Source organism: Dermacentor silvarum, chromosome 3 (genome assembly GCF_013339745.2).
Source record: "Dermacentor silvarum isolate Dsil-2018 chromosome 3, BIME_Dsil_1.4, whole genome shotgun sequence".
Taxonomy (NCBI): Eukaryota; Metazoa; Arthropoda; class Arachnida; order Ixodida; family Ixodidae; genus Dermacentor; species Dermacentor silvarum.
The window spans coordinates 1,365,182-1,382,018 of NC_051156.1; positions in this window are offsets into that span (position 1 = coordinate 1,365,182).

Here is a 16,837-nt window from a genome sequence, read left to right on the forward strand (position 1 = left end):
TGCAATTGACCAAGTCCGAGGTGATACTTGCCAAAGTAGACAACATGGTGCACTCCACATGATAACTGGGCTTATCAATCAATTTACCAATGCCACAGAAATGGTATGAATCATTAGCAATGCAATAAAATATCACAACAGAAACAGAAACCAGAGGTGAAGAAGTATAGTCCGCCGGATCATGGTCCCTAACGCGCGTTATTAATGAAGCTAACCGCGTTCTGAATGAAGCTACGCCGCAACGTTTATTTAGCACCCAACTTCCGTTCGAGTTCTCTTCTATCACGCATTAATCAGACCGAAACTATAATACGCATGCGTCGTTTGGGACCATCACCAAACAACCTTAATATAACTAGAGTGTACTAGAATGGCGGAGTGGGTCCAGCAGACGCCTTAGCAAACGCCGAGGGTGAAGCAATAAACGCGGAAAATGTGGCGGCGCTGCCATCGCCTTATTCTGAATCTCCAGCCAATAAACGTTGGCTCCGGCTGTTTGGGCAGCGCTCATTGGCTGAGGCGAGCTCTCCGGCTCAGTAGTTGTCATCTGCTCGACGCACCGTCGTTGTTGCGTCGTTTGCGTTCTTTCCGCCGCTCTTTTTGCATTTTATTTACATTAGATTGGTGGGGAATAATTTCAGTGTTACCGCCACCGAGTACCTGCCTGTCAAAGCTCCAGGCAGCTGCGGTAGGGTCTCCGACGCGACAAGCGTCCGGCCCGCGAAGCTGGGAGAAAGCGACGGTGGCGCCACTTCATTTTCAATAAATTAATGCCTCAGCGCAGAGCCCTCGTGAACCCACTCCACCAATCTAGTACGCCCTAATAAAACGATAGAATATGTCCAAAACCGATCAGCCCGATTCATTTCCTTTAGAAAAGATATCATTCTAGTGTCACCGAACTAACATCTCGTGCAAAGCTTGAGAGTCTTTCATCGCGCCGATGGATAGCATGTCTCTGCCTATTCTTGAAGTGTTACCATGCGTCACCTTTTACTCCTCCCATCAAGCCAGCCTATCGTCCTATCGATAGGACGGAGGATAGGAGCCTATCGTCCTATCGTCCATCACAAAAAAGCTGTATGGCCGCCATCAGCTCGAAGCACTGCGCAACGTTCTTCATTTTCTGTCGAGACACCACAATATTGGAATGGCCTTCCCGCCAACGTTGTGCAACTCTCCAGTAACGCGGCTTCAAGACAACGAGCGAGAAATTGTGCAACACTTATCAAATTTGTAATACCCCACGTTCATGCAAAACCCCTGCACTGGGGCCTTTGAAGCATTCTAAATAAGTAAATAAAATAAAGGATTTGTAGCTTCGTCGTCATTCGTTACTGGCATGCCGTTGTGAAGCCTTCGTAATCATTAAGTCGATCTTTAGGCTGCTGTCTCCGTCATGAAGATGTTGTCATTGGTAGTCGTCATTCCGCCGTCATACATAAGTCGTTGCCGCTGAGTCGTCCTTTATTTTTATTTTTATTTATAGTACCATCAAGGCTTACAGTGAAGCATTACAGAGGGGAGCGGCTAATAAATACAGATAACTACACAAAAATGAAAAAAAAACACGAATACTAATCAGATGAGAATCCATTGTACAATGTAAACGTAACGCAAATAGGAGCTACACAAGAAGCACATCGTGGTAACAAAAAATAATTACACGGAGAAATACAGAAAACTTCGGTAATACAGAGAGAGAGAGAGCAAAATATGCGTCGAAAGGCATGGAGGTTAACCGGAGGTAGTTCCGATTGGCTACCCTACTCGGCGGAAAGGAGTAGGGGAATAAAATGAGAAATCCAGTGGGTGGGGGGGGGGGGAGAAAGAAAGACAGACGAGCACAAACAAACCGGGTGCACTATAGAGTGGTAGGGGTCCGGGCGGCGTTCTTAAAGTCTATGGTGAAGGCCCGTAGACCGCAGGAACCTTCCTAGCGCGAGTAAGGCCTTCAGCGCGGATGTTCTTTCCGAGCCCTAACCTCAAGCTTTTGGTTGCGTTAGTGGACGCTTGTGCAATTCGTCCAGCACTCTGCACAGCATTTGTCAAAGAACTTTATTGAGAGGCCCTGCGAGTTTGTGGGACGGGCAAATGGTCCCGCCTTGGTGACGGCCAGGAGTTTTTGAGTCCTGGCGGCTTCCCCGGCCCGCTGGACAGCCCAAAGTTGATCGTCAAGGGCAGAGCTGAGCAACACAGTCTCCCAGTGTCATCTGCAATATTTTGTTGCTGCACAAAAATATGTAGATTTTCAACAGGGGTCACTGATGTGCCACTGTGCATTGCCTGCGCGTGATCATGTTATAAGAAAAATGAAAATTAAATAATTTTTCATAAAGTTCTTAGATTACCTAAATGAAGTGGTAGCAAATAAAAGCTACCACTTTACAACGTCACATTTACAACTTTTTTGCATGTTAAAGCATAGGGCAACACAATACTGGTTGCCATTATTTTTCTTCGTTATATTTTCAAACGAGTTGAATATTTTGCCGTACTTTATCGCACAATTAACCCAACTAATTAAATTGAGACTTTCAAGTGTTCATTATTCTTGGATAAATGCTTTCAGTGTACGCGGATGCTGCAAAATTTGTCAGCATTTGTGAGTGGGATGTGAAAAACAAAGCAGAAATGCAGAACATTTTATATTCTCCGTACAGTTTACTTTCAATGATATTTCCACCCGTTAAGTGGCTCAACTTTCGTGTTCGCAGACTTGTATATGTTTTTCTAGCACTAGGTGGGTTGTCTGAGAATTTACGTGAATAAGCAAGCAGGGGTGCTATGCAGGATGTGCCGAGTTTCTCGTTCGCACGAGTTTTACCCGACTTTGCTCGATGGCAGTCAGTGAACGGAGATAGCAAGGAACGTGCAATAACAGCAGGCAAAAAGAAATGTCGAGATAAAGCCGCGTATGACAACATGAGCGCACCCTGCGCGGCACAGTGCTTCGGCGCTTCAAGGACAGAGGACTGCGCAACAAAACGCGCCAGCGCCGCGTATTGTTATCAACGTATTATCGCAATTTAGCAATACCGTCACTGTCCCGCTGTCTATCTGCACACTTGCCGTGAGCCGCTTGTCACGCCTTTTTCGGGCGCGTCAAGGGCGTGCCTCATATTTCAGGTATTATCTTTATATCCTCCGTCGAATGCGAACAGTGCACATGCGGTGCATTCTTGCACCTACACTTTCCCTCTATCGAATACATTGAAACACAACAAATAAGATAACGAACATTTTATTTCTGAATGCAAAGGGTTTTCGTTTTGAATGCCATAAATTTACGATGACAAACGGACATCGAGTGAATTAATAAATTTTGCACTTTTTTGCCGCGAGTGGCGGCAGTGAGGCGAAAGCTTACAAGCGGATACATTCTAGAGGGTCGCACGCGCGGGGGAGTTCATACTACGAGCAGTTACCAGGAGCGCTGCAGTGCTATTCTCGATAAAATCGATGCGATAATGACGAATAAAGTCAGTCATGACAATGATCTCTCCATTCCCTGTCTATTAGGAGAATGGCAACGCAGCGCTGTGGCATGGCTGTTCACTGCAGGTGCTTTCACTGAAGCGGCTACAAAGGCCGCCGCTTTACCAACTGAAACGACACTCCAGTCATAGAGACGGGGGCAACGGCTGTCGCTGCAAAATTGCTGTGCGGTATTGTAGGGTCCGTAGTGACGCAGCACAGTGGAAATTCTTCAGTTTATCTGTGTGCGCGAAGTCTCCGCGATGCATTTCGAAGAAGAGCGTGCTGCCCAGTGACACAATTCATCGCTTGTCACCGCTTGCCCAGTGAAGGTGCCTCCGTGCGCATGTACGCAGAATTTGATTGTGTTGTTCACTCCAATGTGCTTGCCGATTGCCTCTGTTGCTGAGCTAACAGCGATCGCAGATGGATATGGTAACGACAGCGCAGTAATCGCATTTTGGCGGGTGAGGGCTCTTCTGTGCAGTTGGGAAATTAGACTTCGAACGCAGGAAGGTGTTGCAATTGTTTAGTGTGCCGTGCTTGTGATGAAGAAATGCCATCGCACTGGGTGTGTTTGCGCTGACCGCTGACCGTGTTTGCGACACTGTGGCTCCGATACATCACTGATGACAGAGCAGCCACCTCAAATTACAGCTGCGATACGTTGTTGGAAAACACTAGGCACTGCTCAGGATCGTCGTCCACCGTGGCGCATCCACGCCTTGCAAGCAGCTACAGTGACCTGCCGATAATTATTTGCTGTGCCCTACGTCACCACAATGCAGGTAATGAACCGTGTTGTGGGGCCATCACAGTCCAAGAAGATATATGCATAAGCCAGCGAAAGTCGAGGCCTTTTTTTTTTTTTGATGGTGGTGCTAAGTACATCACCGATGACAGTGCGTTGTGCGTGTTTTATTTCGCGGATCAAGACTGTTAATGCCTTTCAGTTCCGCAGCACGTCGCTGTTGCCGAAAAATAATTTGGGCGTGGCCCAACCGTGGTGGGTGCGCACCAGAGTTAGATGCCTCGCGCGGGGCGTGACCTATGGTTTTGATTCACAGGCGAACTCGTGCCAAACTCGTACATCCCGAAACCCCCCTCGAGTTGAACTCGTGAACATGGCGGCGGCAGCAGCAGCCTGTGTCATCGCATCCAGCGGCAGTAAGCGTCAATATGACCGTCTGGACCCGTTCACTTACATGACCGGCGCAGAGTTTCGCGTCATTTTTGCGTTTCCAAAACGTGAGTGCGCTGGCTGTGTGACGAGTTAAGCGAAGGCTGTGGTTTGCGGAGACAACGTGGCGGACAAATTATGCTTTCCGAGCACAGAGTGGTGTGACTAGGCTGCGGAGGAAAAGTTCGTGCGATCGCTTCGGCTCTCTCCTGTTTCAAGCGCAGCTCGTCCACCGCGCCCAAGCCTCAGGCCAGGTCCGACGTCAGTCATCGGAGTACTGGGGCACTTGCGAGCACCTGGGGTTCAACCCGGACCAACCAACGTGCGCAGGCGAAGTGGTCACATTATATTGGAAGGCTGAGAATGGACGCCGGGCTGCCTTCCGGTGCAACAGCTGCCGAAATCAGTTTTCGAAGTTACACGGTACCGCTGCACTGCACGGGCAGAGAGGCGAAGGAAGTTGCTTCGCCAACACAGACCGCCTCGGCCGTCGGAACAGCCACATCTCCAGGCGACAAATGGTTTGGCTCACGTACCGCGTGAGCCAAACCAGTTCTCGTCCCTCGAGAAGTTACTCCCGTAAGTTCTCGAGGGACGAGCTGCTGGCGCGACCTCCATTCGGTGGCCCCGGGTAGATATCGCAAATTGACGAGTGCATTCTTCGCGGCGGGCAAAAGTACAATCGAGGCCGCCTAACGTCGGGCGACAACTTTCCGCCGAGCCGCCAAAATTACGGCAGTGTTAAAGATGGAGGCCCATGGGTCTTCGGCATGTTCTGCGCGACCAGAGGGGTGCTGCGACTTAAAAGATCGACCGATGAAAGGCAGCGACGCTAGGCGCCATTATTGCAGCCAATGTTCAACCGGGGACCATTTTTCATAGTGACGAATTGGCCGCATACAAATATACCCAAAATTTAGTGGATGCTAACGGGGCTATGCCTCAATCTGCGTTGGGATATAGTCAACCACAGCGTGAACTTTGTGGGCCCCATCACGGGCGTTCACACGCAAAAAAAAAAGAAAGTTATTGCCAAAAAATGAAGCGCCACCTCGTCAGCGATGGGTACAGGGTAACTGCACCGATGCTGGAGTCCCACTTGGGATAGATGTGGTGGCAGTCAAGGGCCACTTGCGCTTCAAATACCCTTTCTTGCATTTGTTAGAAGCCACGGATCGCTCGGGCTAACCAGTATAAAGACTCTTTCCTGCGGTTGTTAGAAGCCATCGCTCGACGCTTGCCAGTATAAAGGTGCATCGCAAAGTAAAAAAAGATAAAGCGTAGTTTTATGACCCTTCCCTACAGAAAAAACCTCGTATTCCCGGCACATAACTCCTATATCCAATAACATCATATGACATATAGGAAAAACGGGTTTTTGTATGGGATCATACATGTTTCATATGGGATTATTTGATATGGGAGTTATGGGGCATATGGATTTTTCAATAGGTTTGTATAAGTGCTTTCCGGCATTCCTAAGTGCTTACACGGTAAACACGCGGCAAACCACTTAGGCGCTAGCCGACGCTCACTTCATCTCGCAGCTGGGGCAGCTGGGGTGCCTCGATGCGTGCGCTGCACCCTACTGGCAGCCTTTCTTTAGCGCGAGGAACGAGCGATCTGTTAAAATCCCAGTGTGACAACCAGGCTCACACCAATCTGTGCTCGGAAATGGGAGCGCAAGCACGTAGCCAGCCGCACCAATCCAATCCAGACGAAAGAAAAAGAGCAACGAGCGCTCTGTTAAAAGCCCAGTGAGAAAACCAAGCGCACACCAATCGGTGCTCGGAAGTGCTAGCGCAAGAACGTAGTGAGCCGCGCCAATCGAATCCAGAGAAAAAAAGGAGGAGGACGAGCGTCCCCTCGTGATATAACCCGAAACGTATTAAACTACAAATTAGTCTAATACACATTCAGTGAACATCTTGTAAAATTTAAAATGCTTATAGCCTACACTATAGTGACTAATATTATTTTACTAAATGCATTTATTTTATAACTTGCTTGTGCCTGTAATGCACTCGGTGGAATTACAAACAAGTGAAAGAGGCACGACGATGCACCGACCGTATGATCGCGTGAGCCCCAGTTTGTCGACCGCCCATATGGAAACGCCCAAAGGTTGATAGCCACCCAGAGTGAATCTAGACAAACCAATGAAACTGGAGGCGTGCTGACGGACAAACTTTGTCTTGTTACCATTTGATCTTTCATCTTGAGAGGTCGCCAGAGCTCCTGAAGTACCCGAGTTTCGCCAAACTCGGCGCATCCTGCTAGCACCCCAGGTCATACTTTATACTGACCGGGAAAAAAAAGTCAAAGCTTGCACTAGGCCGCACAAAGCTCAAGACACAGCGAAGCTGGCCGATTGATTTCGTCTTGATGGCTTACATATTGATGGCTTACATAGAATGTTGGCGCATGCGCAACACCACAGTCACGAGATCTTTCCTGGCCTCGCAAGACGTACTCACGGCAAGTTCTCCACAGTCGTACTTCGTCAAGCTCTGTAGAATCCACGCACCGGCATCCTCTTCATGCATGCAGTAGGCTCACTGCGCGTTGTATAGCGCAGCTTGCAACACCGACACCGCGTTCCAATGCCGACACCGCGTTCCACCGCGTTGGATTGCTGAAAACGCGTTCCAGCAGACCCGCTTCGTGAATGCGTCAGTCTATCTCGCTCTCATTTTCTTTAGCTCTCTCCCGAGCGTAGCGCGTAAAACCTCTTCTTCACCTCGGAGAGCTTTGGCACGAGGCGGTGCGAACGCACCAGCTGTGGACGATCACGACGACGTTCGAACGCAATCACACGGTTCTCATATATGCATGTTGTGCAAGCGTGGCTGTTTCGCCTAGTCAATAAAGAAAAAAGAAGGTGGCCATATAGCCTATTGGTTACGACGAGCGTCTTGGGACCGTGGGTAAGCGGGCTCGAATCCCACCTCGACAAGAAAGTTTATTAACAGCGAAGCTGTTTAAGCCTGCCATAATTTGTGGTTCGTATCAAGAGACTGCCAAGATATAAAATAAACTTTCTTTCAGAGGCAGAATTGGAACCTGCGTACCCACGCTTCCAAGGCGAGCGTCATAACACTTTTTTTCTCTTTATTGCATGGAATTATTAGCAGTTATATGAGAAGCTTGCAGAGCATGCATTTATGCGAACCATACGATTGCGTTCGAGTGTCTTGGTCCACAGCCGGCGCGTTCGCACGCTCGTGCTCTACGAGATGAAAAGAGGTTTTGCGCGCTTTGCTCGGGTGAGAAAGAGATTGTGGTTGTGAAGATGAAGAGACGCTATGGAGAGACCTAAAGAAAATGAGAGCGAGAGAGGCAGAGATGCATGCACCGAGCGGGTCTGCTGGAACGCTCTGTCGGCACTGCAACGCGGTGGAACGCGGTGTCGGTGTTGCAAGCTGCACTATGCAACGCGCAGTGACGGCTCTAAGTCCGAGACGCGCGAAAACAAATTATCATCATCGTGAGTAATAAAATGTGAAGTTCGCGCGCACTTCCGGAAAATGCTGGCCTACGATTACCCAGCTTCGCTGTTTCAAGTGTACTCGTTATTCCACCGTCACACATAAGTCGTTGCCACTGAGTGCGTCGTCGCAACTGTGTCGCCGTAATTCCGATGTCTCGTCACTGCATCGTCATCATTTCTTCTCAATTGCTCGTGTTGCTTTTGTAATTACGCTATCGACGCCATGCCACCGTTATTATGCATCTGTCATCAATCCGTACTCTTCATGCCGTGCTTGTCAGGCTTTGGCGCCTGCCCTATATATCCACTATGACCCTCTATCCCATTGCTTCATATAACCAGTAGACGTAACATAGGCAAAATGTAAAGAAGTCTTCCAGAGATATAGAAGTCTGCAACATACTTCCTCACTGTACTGGGTGTGCATATTAATGCAGAACTTTTTGTTGGGCTAGTTGGTGCATGTTACTGAATTATTTAAAGCACCAAACAGACGGCACAAGAAGAGACACGGACGAGCGCTTACTAACAACTGATGTTTTATTGAAAGAAACACACAATATATAGGCATATCTGGTGGCGTAACTCACACGTTGTCGAAATTCACATGGCAACCAGGCAAAAAGGCGATAAATAGATTGTAAACGATGATGAAACTCGAATAAAAGATGACATTCGCGACAAAAACGCGTGGTGTATAGAGCCACAAGACCATAAAAGATAATGGTTAAGCGATACACAAAACAGCGCTGTAACCCCATTAGAAAGCTAACGATTAAGACATTTTTTTCCAGCGCATGCAGGCGGCACATCAACGTGCTTAGTTCTCACCAAGGGCTTCTAAAAATGACAGTTCACTTTTATACAATATTTTTGACGGTTCGCTGACGCATTCCAGGCCCTTCCTTTTAATGTGGAAGGGTTCCTTAAGCTCACGGGCAACGCTGTCTCGACTTCTCTCCAGGACAATGCTATCTCTTAGGCGAGGCTTGCACCCGCACTCTTTGCAATGGATGGCCATATTGGATTCAGTACCTTTCTCTAGTGAGCGTTCATGCTCTTTTAGTCGTTCATTCAAACATCGTCCCGTTTGTCCAATGTAAACCTTTTGGCATGAGAGTGGAATTTGATAAACCACCCCTTCCTTGCAACTGACAAGTGGATCGGTATGCTGGGTGCCGCAGGTCGCGCGTTTTGTATCTTGGTTGTTGACACGAGCGCACAATTTAGCAAGTTTTGAAGGGGCTGAAAAAACTACCGGGACATTGAATTTACTCGCGACCTTCTTCAGGTTGTGGGCTACACGGTGAGAGTATGGTATGACAACGGATCTTAATCTGCTGGTTTGTTGTTTTACGTCTTTTCTTCCTTTGCCTTTTATCTTCTGGTGCAAGGATTCTACTACTGAAGTTAAAACTGTCTGTGGGAATCTCGCTTCCTTTAGCCTTTCAATCTGCAGCTGGAAGCTGCTTCGTATACCATGTTCACATGATTTTCTGGCAGCCGATTGCAATGCCGCTGTGGCTATCGCTCTTTTTTCTGTCTTAGAGTGGGCTGACTCATAAGACAAGAGCTTTTTTTTGCGCTCTGGGGTGGTACTTCCAGTGCACTTCTGCTCCCAGGTTGAGCTCGAGGTCTAAAAATTGTAACTTATTGTTTTTTGGTAGTTCACCGATTGGTTTGGAGTACACCTGTGAACTACCAAAAAACAATAAGTTACAGTTTTTAGACCTCGAGCTCAACCTGGGAGCAGAAGTGGACTGGAAGTGCCACCATCGAGCGCACGTGTTTTTGTCGCGAATGTCATCTTTTATTCGAGTTTCATCATCATTTGCAATCTATTTATCGCCTTTTTGCCTGGTTACCGTGTGAATTTCGACAACGTGTGAGTTACGCCGCCAGATATGCCTATATATTGTGTGTTTCTTTCAATAAAACATCAGTTGTTAGTAACTGATGTTTTATAGAAAGAAACACACAATATATACACACATCAGTTGTTAGTAGGTCCTCGGTTGGTGGTTTCTTCTGGTGCTGAAGTTTTTCTCTATTTATGTGCTTTTCGTGCATCAGTAACCAGCAACGACGTTTGTGCTGAACCCTGAGGACTCCTACTCTGCTGGGAGATTCTCCCCGCAGAGCTTGTCATGGAAGAGATGGCCATGGACTCGTCTGGTGGCCAGCTCAGACCGCCGGCGGCTCGGAAGAGACTCAATTCTTCAGTAGGATCCGAAGCTGCTGATTCTGAGCTTTCTGACTCAAGGTCGGAAGATTCAGATGTTTTCATACCTGCCAAGCACCGCCGTTCGAGACGGATGTCCCCGGCATCGTCCTCAAGCGAAGCAACCATCATATACAGCAGCATCGTGACTATGACAGTAGCCTTCATGCCCTTCGACGCGACGGTAAGCCTGAATGCTATCTCCCGACAGAAACTCAATGATTTCTTCTTCAAACTTGCTCCTGGACTAATCCAAGAAGTTCGCGTGAACCCGTGGAAAAATGTCATAGCCGTTGACACAACAGATGTTAAGATGGTGCAAACTCTGCTTGGTTTGTCTGAAATTTGTGGTGTCCGCACGCGGCCCTACATACCACAGGGTGCGGATATTGCAGCTGGTGTCGTCTCTGATGTTGACTTGGATCTCAAAGACGACGTTTTTAAGAGCATGATCGTTTGCACACCACCATGCGAACTAATTAGCGTTCGTAGGTTGGGCTCGTCAAAGTGTATGAAAATATTATTTGCCGCCGGTGGAAAGCTGCCTAGTCACATAAAGGCTGGACTTGTGCGATATCCTGTTCGCCCCTTCGTACCACGGCCCTTACAATGCCATAAATGCCTTAAGATTGGGCATGTTCAGGGCTTTTGCACCAAAGATCTGGTCTGTGCCAAATGCGGTGGGAATCACCATGTAGATGCTTGCGAAAGTCAGACATATCAGTGCCCTAACTGTAAAGGCGAACATTTGGCAACGGATAAAGGATGTCCCTCATTGAAGGACGTAGAAAAAGCACTAAAAGAGAAAGCCGAAAAGAAGGCAGCAGGAGATGCAAGTACGCGTCTCCGTAGTGCCGGTCCAGCGACTGGAAATGCCTCGACTAAGCAAAAAACAGTGCGTTCAAGGAATGCCAAACAAACGACGCATCGAAAAAAAGGGGGGCGGACCTTCAACCTCTCGGAGTCATCGTGGCCAGCGCTGCCATCGAAATCGTCGGAACAAGTCACTAGGAAGACAGCGACCACAGTGGAGAACACTGGAAACACTGTGCATAAACCGGTCACAGCCAACGACGAGGCTCAACTTGTCAATCTTCTGAAGATGCTTGTCACCGTCATCAGGTCTCTAATCGCCGGTCGTCAGACACCAGCAGCATCAGCAGCAGCGCAACTTTTGGAGGCCCTCGTTCCAGTCCTCGACGGCCTTCAATAGACGTGTTACCGGAAACAATCTTATCAGTTGTCAGCAGCCTCGCCCCTTTGTGCTGCAATGGAATGTGAGGTCGCTGCGACCGCGACACGCTGATCTAGTTCTTCGACTCATCGCTATGAAGACTCCACCAGATGTTATAGCGCTTCAGGAAACTAACGTAAGGAAAGACGAATATCGACTGCCAGGCTTCATGGGTGTCCACAGTAACACTCGGTGCGCGGAACCAACCTGTGGCTCTTTCCATTGTGTGGACACGACACATACGCGCAATGCTTCAAAAGCATCAGTGTACGTACGTGATGACTTGGATTTCACGGTTCTTGACACTGATGACATCTGTGATGATGAGTTTGAGTGCACAGGTGTTACTGTGAGCCTCAAGGGTGTGACTACGACGGTGGCAAGCATTTACGTCCGGCCTACACGTTCTTCAGATACCTCACTACTTGAGTGCTTAGTGTCTCGGTGTGGTGCGTCGTTTGTGTTATGCGGAGATTTTAATGCTCACCATCCGCGGTGGTGTAGCCGCCCCCAAGACAATCGTGGCGCAGAAATGAACGAGCTTATTATCAGGAATGATCTGCAATTACTGAATGACGGTTCACCTACATTTATAGGTAGAGGAAAGGAGCATTCCAATATAGACCTTGCGATTTCAACGAGATATGTGTGCTTAGCCTGGTCATGCGAAGCTGACCCGTGGGGCTCAGATCACCTGCCCATTTGGTTAACACCAACACATACTGCGGGCCGAGAGACTACCGTCTATACAGTGACAAACTGGGATAAGTTCTGTCAGCTTATCTCAGAGGCACCATCTCAAGACAGTCTGTTCAATCGGGTGAGTGAATGTTTACGACAAGCTACAATACAACGACGACGAAGTATCGGCAAACCAAACCCCGATCTTAAGCTGTTGCGGCTCCGCGCATGTCGACGCCGCGCTTATAGGCGGGCACAGCGCTCTAAACGACGCACCGACTGGACTCTGTATATCCGCATTGATGCAGCCATACGGCGGCATACAAAACAGCTTCGTCGCAAGAGCTGGGCCGCCTTATGTAGTTCGCTGCATACTGGAAGTGGTTTTGGAAATGTGTGGCGCATACTAAAGGCTCTCCGCACTCCCGAAATCTGCAAGAACCCTACGGCTGCTTTGTGCATAGCGACTGGCCATTCACCAAAAGTTCTAGCGGAGGCATTTGCAGACCTTTTCGGCTCTCCTATGTCCGGTGACACCACAAATGCCGACCTTTCTTCTTTGACAAGTCAGAGTACCATGACTGCTTTATACGGTCCAGCGTGGCAGATGGACGAGGCAGACTCTTCACTCTTGAGGAGCCACGACACGCACTCAGCCTCTCCAAACGCCGCACTGCCCCAGGTGAAGACGGTGTGACGTATCAAGCATTACGGAACATTGATAACAGTTTTCATGACCGTATACTGGACGAGTATAATGAGGTATGGAGAACTGGTGTAATCCCTGCTGAGTGGAAATCGTCCGTGATAATACCAATTTTAAAGCCCGGGCGCCCTGCACGACACCTCAAGTCCTACCGGCCGATATCCCTAACATCAAATGTCATCAAGTTAATGGAGCGAATGGTCCTGTTTCGTCTAGAAGACAGGCTAGAGAAGCTAAACTTTTTCCCTGATGTGATGAGTGGTTTTCGTCGCCGCCGTTCAGCTCTGGACAGCATTTCAGACCTTGTCTCAACGCTTGAATGTGCTAAACGAAACAAGCACTCCACCTGCATGCTCTTCCTAGGCGTAAAGCAAGCTTTCGACTCGGTTCCGCATCAGGCGATTATTTTCGCTCTTGCAACCGCGGGAATTTCGGGTCGTCTGCTTCGCTATGTGTGCAATTTCCTATCGGAGCGCCGGATGAAAGTGCGTGTTGGAGCAATAACAAATGAATCCCGCACTGTTAAGTGCGGTGTCCCACAGGGCAGCGTTTTATCGCCGCTTCTGTTTAACACAGTACTCGCCACGCTTCCAAGTCGCTTGCCTCGAGACAGTGACCTCCCTGTGAGCATAGCTATCTATGCAGATGATATTGCTCCGTGGATAAGCGGCCCTTCGCACCTTGGCCCGCGGCTTCGTGCAAGCTTGCACAGAGCTCTGAACGCGACTTCGGAGTACTTGGGTGAAGTTGGCCTGCAGATATCACCTGCTAAGTCGGCTGCAATAGCATACCACCCTAAACAGCGCGCTCGTCGAACAATGAGCCGACTGTACCTTGACGAAACGTCGATAAGCTGGGTGCGGCAACACCGTTATTTGGGCTTAATTGTGGATGATCGCATCTCTTGGCGTCCTGCCATTAAATTCGTACGACACAAATCGCAGTCCATCCTTAAGTATGTGGCCGCCTTGACTGCTAGAGGTGCTGGCTGTGACCAAACAACGGCTCTGCAGGTGTACCAATCATCTGTACTCTCAGGCATGATGTATGCGCTACCATTCCTGAACGTCCCACCTAGTTTGATGGCCCAACTGGAACGTGATCATCGCGTTGCCCTTCGAATAATGCTGGGATTACCTCGTGAGGAGCAATCAGTTCCATTACTCATTGAAGCTCATCATTTACCTCTAAGTATACAAGCAGACCAGAGAGCTCTATTTCATATAGAGCGTCTGCACCGCGCATCGAATGGTCAAATGCTCCTTGATTGTCTGATTCACCGCCCGTTTTCTCGCATTGGAAAAATGGCAGCATTATTTATGAACATTACTGACATTTCTGAACATGATGCTTCAGTTACGCCTTCGCCGCCGCAAGACATCACCAAACACGTACTGCCCATTTACCTTACAATCCCTGACATACACAAAAAGTCTGATATGCCTGTTTCGGCCATATTCCAATTGGCTCAGTCGCACATGTTCGAGAAATTTCCAGATTACCTTCAAGTATTTACAGATGCATCTGTGCACAGTAACGGTCAAGGCGCCTCTGCAGCTTTTTTCTGCCCTTCAACTGAAGCACGACGTATATTTCATATACCCCATCCAGCCTCGTCAACAACTGCGGAGCTAGCAGCAATTAATGTTGCACTGAAATACGTGCAAGAGGAGTTAACCACACCGCCGAAGATTGTCATATTTACGGACTCCCGCGCTGCGCTTAGCAGATTACAACGCAGTCAGGTTGATTGCCCAATTGTGCGCAGCATTACAGACTCTGCCAACAAAATTTTATCACGTGGGGTATCTCTCGTTGCTCAATGGATACCTTCGCACGTTGGGATCGCCGGAAATGAAGAGGCTGATCGACTGGCTTCAACTTGCACTCATAACGACTGCGCTTGCCCTGAAATTTTGTGCAAGCTACCTACTACCTACTCGCCACCTACTCAAGCAGCATCCAGACCAACCCGTCGCAAATGGAACGTTCCCGCCGCGTGTTCGCGGTCGAGGCTTGCCTCGTCGCGCTAGAGCGCACCTACTCAAGCTAAGGGTTGGCTGTGTTAATGTGCACGAACGTTTACACAGACAAGGACGTGTGACTAGTCCATCGTGTACGTCTTGCGGTGGCTGCGAGACACTTCAGCACCTGATATTGGAATGTCCCGCTTTCAGTGCGCAACGCATATCACTAGTGAGGGACTACCATCTCCATGGCCTGCGGTGTACGACTCTAGACGAATGTTTATACCCCAGTGGTTGTGCGTCTCGACGTGATCAAGCTCATCGTGCTCTCCTTACTTTTGTAGAAACAACGAACTTAGGGGCACGTTTGTAACCCAGCAACTATTTCTTTTATTTTACATTCTTTAGTAGCTTGACCTGCAGGGACGGGCCCTACTGTATGTTTTACTTTATTCGTTGAGATTTCTCATCTCGCTCTTCCTTTCCTCCTTCCTCCCCTCCTTCCTATCTTTCCTTCTATGTTTCTCTCGTCCTTTCCGAAGAGTAGGCAGGCGTTGTGCCCCTTCTGGTGGCAGTTGCCAGCCTTTGCTTCTCGCTTTCTCTTTCCAGTGTATATGTTTTCAAATCAAATAATAATAATAATAATAATTGTTAGTAAGCGCTCGTCCGTGTCTCTTCTTGTGTCGTCTGTTTGGTGCTTTAAATATTTCAGTGCATATTGATATTGGGACTCAGTCATGTTTAAAAAATGCGGTTTGGCTTTGATATAAACAATAAGGTCCATAGGTTGCAACGTCTTTAACCACGGTACTTTTCGTGAGCGATTGCACTGCCATTGCCTCATTCTCATTCTATTAGTGCTATATAGCTCTCCGGTTTGCGTCATTTCCTGTAAGGACATCGCTCGTTCACGTTGCGTTTTCATAAAACATAATATACCAGCTTCATAAACGTCGCCGGCAGGTTCGCTTAGCACCTTTTGCGGGATAGGAATCGTATCGGCGAATGTTTTCTCTTTATTTCGTTGTTCTCGGCATCGTAAATCATCATATTGTCGCGTATACTCCGCTATAGAAAACACGCTGAATAAGAATCCAGGCAAGCGTAAGCGTCGAAGCGCGATGCCGAGACGAACCTGGTTCTCTTCTTGCTTCAGTCCCCTCGCTGTGCCACACCATGTGGCATTACCCCCTCTTCAAAAAAAAAAAGAAACATGCATAGGCTTGACGTGAGAGCGCCGAGATGGCCTAGGACGAACCCACAGGCTGTAGTCACAATCACTGTGATTATGTGCGATGTAGTCACAAGGCACTGAGGGACGAGAAACAACAAAAATTAGCCTAAGCTGCTGAAAACGTCGGCTATTAGGGGCTATAGTACGGTTTCAACCGCACAACGTGCACAATCTCAGATTGCGGTTGTCGACGTCGGGGAGTCTGGCTTCCTTCAGGAAGGACTTCGTAATTCACGTCACTAATTCGCTGCAACACTCTGTAAGTTCCGAAGTAGCGACTCAAAAACTTCTCAGATAGTCCTTTTCGGCGCACGGGAGTCCAGACCAAGACTTGATCAGCAGGTTGGAACTCGACATGCCGATGGCGGAGATCGTAACGGTGCGCATCGAAGCTCTGTTGTTTCTTTATGTGCACTCGGGCAAGCTGACGGGCTTCTTCCGCGCGTTGCACGAACAGTTCGGCATCTTGGTCGAGATTGAGATGATCGATGTCGTCGCACGGCAGCATTGCGTCTAACATAGTCTGCACTTCACGGCCGTAAACGAGGTAAAACGGCGTGAAGCGTGTTGTTTCTTGCGTAGCGGTGTTATAGGCAAACGTTACGTAAGCGAGTGTCTCGTCCCATGTCTTGTGCTGTACGTCTACG